The following is a 7,232-nucleotide window of genomic DNA, read 5'->3' on the forward strand; positions in this document are numbered from 1 at the left end:
CAGCCAATCAAAGATGAGCCGGCGGGGCGGGGCCGGGGGACGCGCCGCAAGGCATTGTGGGTGTGGTAGTCCGCGACGGCCTCGGGGGCAGGCGGGGTGACAGGGCCGGGCTGTGACAGGGCCGCGGAGTGACAGGGCCGGGCTGTGACAGGGCGGCGGGGCAACAGGGCGGTGGGGTGACGGGGTGGCAGGGCCGCGCTGTGGCAGGGCGGCGGTGACGGGGTGGCAGGGCCGCGCTGTGGCAGGGCGGCGGGGTGACAGGGCGGTGGGGTGACAGGGCCGGGCTGTGAGAGGGCCGCGGAGTGACAGGGCCGGGCTGTGACAGGGCGGCGGGGCGACAGGGCGGTGGGGTGACAGGGCGGCGGGGTGACAGGGCCGCGGGGTGACAGGGCCGGGCCGTGACAGGGCGGGGCTGTGAAAGGGCGGCGGGGCGACAGGGCAGCTCAGTGACAAGGCGGCCGGGTGACGGGGCGGCGGGGTGACGGGGCGGCGGGGTGATGGGGCCGCGGGGTGACAGGGCGGTGGGGTGACAGGGCTGCTGCCACCACTGCAGCGCGGGAGGAAGGTGACAGCCAGCCCTGATAGCACCTACCTTGTGCTAAATTCAGGCCAAAGCCAGTTTTTGATGGGTGCCTGCTGTGGCTGCCCTTTAAAAGCCACCCTGGTACATCAGATATGGTCAATAAAGGTGAGGGGAAGCATTTCCAAACAAGCCAAAGGGGTTTGCAGTCAGGGAGGCTTCACAGTATGCTGTGGCCATGGGGGCATGCAAATTCTAAAAAAGTCACACTTTTCAGGGAAACATGGTATCTTCTAATTGAGTACCTGACATATAAATCCACGTACAAGTTAATCGGGCAATCAAATTAAATATGTAACCTGTTTCTACAAATGCATCCTCGTTTTTTATTAATTTCTGTGAAGTGCTGTAGAAAGAGAGCAAAACCCCCATCTCAACCATGCCAAGGGAGCACTAATTAAATGCTGAGAGACATGAGGACGACACGAGGACGACACAAGGAGGACACACATGATGCTACCAGGAAGAGCGACTCAGCTGTAATGGTCAGTCTGATAAGCAGCAGTCCTGAGCACCCAACGCTTCATTGGGGCTAAATAGTTTGAGATTAAATCGTTTTACAAAATGGAGGAGAACTGACAATCCTTTTTCTCATTCACCATGGACGGTTTACTCACCCAGCTAACCCTGAGCCAGGAAAAGGAACGTATTTGAATAAATGAAACAACACAGTTCTGAAACAATAATTAGTGTTTTCTTTCCTCCCTACAGAGATTCTTAACAGCAGCATTTTCCTTCTGCTAAACTTCAGGGGGCATTTGTTCTGGAAGAGAAAATGGTTAATGAAGCACAAGAAAGGCTCAGCTCCTATTCTTTGATGAGGGAGTTAAGGCAAACATTCACAAGAAGAGCACGTGTCAGGCACAGGGATTACGGGAGATGCATCTCCAGAGCAAACAGAGGATATATCTGTACCTGGGACTTGTAGGAAAGTTGGAAAAGTCAGGGAAAGCTGTCAGCGCACTTAGTAAAAAATGTGCAATTCTTGCAGCCACAAGTAAATTGACCTTAGATCGGTGTCACAAGAAACCACTGAATGCTACAATGAGGCTTCCCACAAGGGGTTTTAAAATGCTTTAACTTCTACACACGAGCTTCAGACACAGCTCTGTTCATCACCTATGCCTTCAGCTGCCACGTGCATATATCTGTGTATCTGTGGGCAGGGGCACGTGGGAGTGGGGCAAGAAGGGACAAAGTATTCCTTTAGGACAAAAGTAAACATGCAGAGTCATACTCTGATTTCATCCTGATTATTTCATTCACTTCATGTCCATAAAACTGAGGCCAGAATAAATAAATGAAGCAACCAAATGTTCAGCTTCTTATGAGGTATATATGATCCCCTCAGGAGGACATACACACTGATTTTGTAAGGAACCCACTCAATACTAAAAGATTTATACCTGGATCCATTTCCAAATCAATTTTTCCTTGACTTGAGGCTTTCACTAAGACTCCTGTGGTGATTATAGAATTTGAGTTAGATGCCACTGTATGAACATTCTGTACACAGGAAGATTTTGCGTCTAGCAGTTTCTCAACAAAACCCTGTTTTCAGGAGGGGGAGAGAGAGACGCTGATCTAGAAAATGACACATAAAAGAAACGAGTGAGTCTGGATAGCAGAAAACCAAAGGGAACAATAAGAACCCCAACTGTTCCTAAGTGATCCCCCTCACCTTTTTTCATAGGTGGCAGTGACAGGCAGGACTGTCCCCACTGCCAGGGGTCAGAGAAGAGTCCCAGTCCTGTCAACAGAGAGATCTGGAGCTTTTGATCCCAGCAAAATTATACAGTGGGTTAGTCTTTCTCCCCTCTTTATGTTAAGCTGGGTAGTGTCAGAAGTCCATCTGTTGGATATCAAATGCACTTAAAATAACTCAGGCATGAAGTCAATATGACAAAATAAGGACGACTGCAATTTTTTAGTGTTTTTAGTAGGATTGTGTACGATGAGGGTTTGTGTTGTTGGGGTGGTTTTTTTTCAAATCTCAGTAGCAGAAACATTTCTTTAGTCATTTGCATTCAAAACTTGAATGCATATAGAGTCTTTTGAGTCTTAATATTGATGCACGTCATTACCACCCTAACAGTAAAAGGTCAGGGTATGGAAACCAGCAGTACAATATATAATTGGCCAGACATACATGGAATTGAGAAAAAATAACCCTATTTTAATTGTTTTAATGCAGTGGTTTAGTTCCTGTCAGAGAACATTCTGTCCCACCAACATTAATTTAGCTGATTTAATCATATGCTCAGAAAGAAACCATTTAGCCAGGGAGAAACAATACAGCAATTAGCAACACTCAAGTAGCAATGACAGGGGCTGCCTTGCAAAGTTCAGGGCAGACCCAGTGCTGGCTCAGAGTGGGGTAGCCAAAGGATTAAGAAAGATTTGGGGATTTAATCTAAGAACAATACTTTTCATCCATTGCAGAAAGCCCAAAGGTCACATAAGGGGTGGAGTCTCTCCCTAGCGCATTAAGTAAGCAACTGCATTTTAAGAGCAACACAGATCCTGGAGCTGAACCGAACGAAAATCACAAACCCCGGGACAAACTGAATTCTAGTGAAAACATTTTTCTTGCTTTCTTACTCATAGTCAGTCTTTAATCCTGTTTGAAAGCAGATCTTCCTGATATTAAACACAGGACTTTCTGCTTAGTATCCCTCTGCAGAGGACTTGACCTTCTGCTAGTAAAAAGCTCAAAGGAATACCATGTTAATGTTTATCTACCCCAGGAGTTCCAGCTCTAGCAGAAAACAAAAACACACTGTCTGCTAACATTTTCCCTTTCGTAGCTCTTTAGATGAAAGGGAGATTCACTGCATGCACGAAATGCAACTTCTTCTGGTACTTCCTTAAAACTAATGGTAAGACATTTTTCTTCTTTTAGATCCTGGTGGGGAAGTTGAGGGACCTGGGTGTGGTGCTTGGCTGGCTGCACGCTTCCTCTGGGTCATCACTGAAATCACTCTATCTCTCCCAGCCTTGGTTTCTTCTCCATACGAGAAGTCATTGCTCATGCTTTGTTTACTTGCACCATCAGCCAAAAATGCACAACGCAAATAAATCACTAGCCCCTTAAACATCTGGATTTACTAGCGCTAAGAGCAGCAAAAACACTTTAGATACCCAGGTTTTTCAGGGTGTCCTGTTTACACCCCAGGGTCCAGGTTTGATATTATACCACGGAATAAAAACTGACTGTGCTCCAGGCACTGGCACGTAGAAACACCAAGATATAGTTGTCACCTGCACCAACCCCCCATATCTCTCTTCTCCACGAGGCCTTGATGGATGCAGCAAGTGCCTGCCAGTCTCAGTCTTCCTCATCCACAGGAGGAGCCCACTCATTGACTCACACAACATCCTTTTTCCATCTGCACGTTTCCATGTATGAATCCATGTATCTCCACTTCTGGGTTTCGTACTGATCTTGGTCTTGCTGCAGATAACATAGAAGACATGTTTGAACTGCAGCTCAATTCACTTGCTTGTGGACTGGCATCTAGTGCAGCCTGAGCCGCCCTGCAGCACCCTGTCCTGCTTCCTTCTGCCTCTCCAGGAAAGCTTGGGTTTCCCATAAGTCCTGTATCCCATTAGCCAGTCCTCTGCAGAGCTCTCAGATACCGTGGGGCACCCCACATGGCATTAGGCACCTATATTTAGACACCTAATGTGAGACTTCTCTGTCTGAACAGTATGCAACTAAGGCTGAAATTCAGGTCCAGATTCAACCACCTGGAGGTGTCTGCATGGCAGGTGTGTACGTGTGTGCCGTCCCAGCTCTCATTGTGCCAATGGAAACCTAGTCCATGCAGCCAGCAGAGACAAGAGAGCAGTTCCCATGCTGTCTGTAGGTGTCTGCTGCAAGAAGAGGCTTGAATTGCTCTCTTGGGTTCCTCACAGGGCTAGGCAATCTCCACTGGTTGCAACAAGAGCTTAGAAACCCACCCATGTGGAGGCAGCGCATGGTGGGTATGTCTGCAGGAGGTGTTTGAAGCTGGACCTGACTCCAACTCAAAAGTATTTTGAACACAGTGAAATGTGTTGCTAAATAAGAGAGGCAGGGACAGGCAGGCGAATGTGGTGGTTGGGGAAAGGTTCAGTTCCAAGCCTGTGAAATAATGGGACCTGCAGACCAGGCGGAGTGGTCTGTTACAGCATGAAAGTGAAAGTACAGTTGCTTTTCTTGAATAAAGCCTTTAACACTTTTTTCTACCCCACAGTCATGACAAATGACTTGGAGCCCTGTTACTGCTTTGCCAGAGAGTGACAACATAAAATGATCACCAGGGGAATCCCTGTGCCAGCGTGTATCACAGGGTATCTGCTGTTCACGTTTACATTTGCACAGCCGGAGGTTAAATGCTGCCACCAGTTTCTCAGGGATTTGAGCCTTGCATTTGACTGACAGCTTCAGCAGACACTGTTTCCACAGATGGAAATGTCAATACAGTCATGTCTTTGTTAAATATTATCATAAGAGAGCAGTAGGAAGCAGGATGCCTTCTTCTTTGCTCCAGTCCAGTAGTTCCTCCTGCCATCTTTTTCTGTAACACTGATTTGTGTGGGTGCTTGTAGGACTCTTGCCACTTCCCAAAAAGGAAGCTCAAAACTGAAACGAGCTTCTTGCACCCCAAGCTCTTCAGCATTCACTACAGCACAGCTTCCCGGGAATATGAAGTGCCTGGACTGTCAGCGCTTATCTCTGAGCTGAAGAAAATGCCGGTCAAGAGCATCATGCTCCTGCAGACCTCTCCATAACAGGACATGCATCCTGAACATGGCATAAAGACAGCAAACCTCAAAGTTTTCCAAATATAGATTGCATATTAAATGGGAAATAAGAAGTGGCATTTCCCTTCCGTGTAGCCAGGATAAAAGGTCTGTTTGGAGCTCTGTTCGAGGATGTTTTGGTGCCAGCAAGAGACCTGCTCCATCATTTACATCCCTACTGCTCACTGCTCTAGGATTGCAGCCCCTCATGCCACAAACTGTGATGAACTTCATGCCAGACAGAAATCCGTTGGGATGATGGCAGGAGTAACACACTTGATCCATGTAGTAAACTCAGACATACTGAAAACATACGGTTGTATTCAGCCTAGCAGCTGTACAAACAACACAGTTGGTAGAGCCATAATATGGACTTTGTGGGCAGATATTTAATAGCCTAAAATATACCCCAGACTTCCTACTGAGAATCAGAAACAGGTTTGTCTCCTGGTGCTGGCCAGAGCTAAAAGACATCCCTTTGACAAACGCAGGTTCCAGCAGGGAGGGTTTGGCAGGAAGGCCACCCTTTGAGGGAAAGCCTGTATTTGGGGGATTGCTAAACCAGGGACAAGCTCTTCAGCTGGTTTAGCCCTTACTCACATCAGCAGTGACTCTGGACCTACGCTCCAGGCACCAGCTGATGTTTGATCACTCTCTCCCATTCTTACCCTCACTGAAACAACCCTGCAGCTTGAAATCCTCATGCATCTCGTTAGCTTTAGTGGCATCATCACCTCCTATCACTGGAAGTTAAGAATGTGCAAACAAATCAGTCCTCCCTCCCATCTCCCTTGGATTGAGCCAGGGACACAAGCATGAAACTGAACCCTGGCCTTGCCCATATCCAGTCTCCATCAAGTAAGGGTGTTGACCCTTCCAAAAACAGGCTCGTTTGTGGTTTGCTATACTTTAATTTACAGGGTGTAAGCAAAAATAGTTCCAGCATCTCAGCCCTGGAAGAGTCACCAGGAGGAGCTGGACCACTGCTCTCCTTTCCTTTGTAAAGAGCACAGAGAAAATCAGGGGTGAGGATTCCCTCTGGAGGGATTAGCCACACTTGTGCTTTAACCTGCTTTTTTTTTTCCCTACAGCCTGAGATTGTGCAGTAACAGAGCCGTGGCTGAGAGCACCTGCTAAGGAATTGGTTAGAAATGGGCTTACTGTGACTTCTGATGCAACTCCAGATAGCAGAGGGAAGGACTAGTTGAGAGTTTACAAGAGGGAGGGAGAGGCAGGTAGTGGTGGTGTCATCTCGCTTGCTCCTTTTCTGCACAATCCCCATACAGATTTCAGGAAACAAATTTTATATTCTGTTCTCTGCTTCTGAAACATCATGCAAACTTTGGTGGTATTGCTATTGGTATAGTTATTTTAATTATTTTTTCAGTATTAGCAGTGCCAAATGAGAATAAATAAGCACACAAACACTACCTGCTTCTTCCCTAAGCGGTGCCCATGGCTTGGTATTTCTGAAGAGCCTGACATTTCTATGGTGCTTCACAAACAGTGCGTCAAATTCCATCTTGGCACCAATCGGGGTCACAGCATCAACATCAGAAGCACTTTAGGGGGAAGTCTCCAAGGATGGACACCAAACCGCTACCTGCAGCCCACCAGCCCCAGACTGACCCTTTCAGGTCCATCACAGCTTGGATTTCTCCAGGAAGGAAAATGCTGCTGAAGACGTGTGGTCATCTTTGTCTAAATCCTTTTTTTTCCCCTTTGCTGTGTGCTCTGAAGCAAGTCTGGCTCTGTCACATATCAGGGACTTATCGGAGCTTACTCATTTTATTCAGTAAATTTTGCCAGAAATGCTTCAGCAACTCCAGGTCTTAAAGAAAAGCTTGACATTTGATGGGCTTTT

At 47.2% G+C, this 7,232-nt stretch overlaps 1 long non-coding RNA gene across 2 annotated transcripts; it reads left to right on the plus strand.

Annotated features, from left to right (window-relative positions):
* Positions 1 to 63: 63 nt before the first annotated feature.
* Positions 64 to 1,266, plus strand: LOC137665345 (uncharacterized). 2 transcript variants are annotated; one of them, XR_011048481.1, is made up of 4 exons: positions 64 to 96; positions 609 to 688; positions 925 to 1,065; positions 1,202 to 1,266. It is a non-coding gene; the product is annotated as an uncharacterized lncRNA (long non-coding RNA). The 2 variants fall into 2 exon arrangements; XR_011048480.1 differs by lacking the exon at positions 64 to 96 and having other exon boundaries at positions 531 to 688.
* The last annotated feature ends 5,966 nt before the right edge of the window (positions 1,267 to 7,232 follow it).

The sequence above is a fragment of the Nyctibius grandis genome, chromosome 6 (genome assembly GCF_013368605.1).
Source record: "Nyctibius grandis isolate bNycGra1 chromosome 6, bNycGra1.pri, whole genome shotgun sequence".
Lineage (NCBI taxonomy): Eukaryota > Metazoa > Chordata > Aves > Nyctibiiformes > Nyctibiidae > Nyctibius > Nyctibius grandis.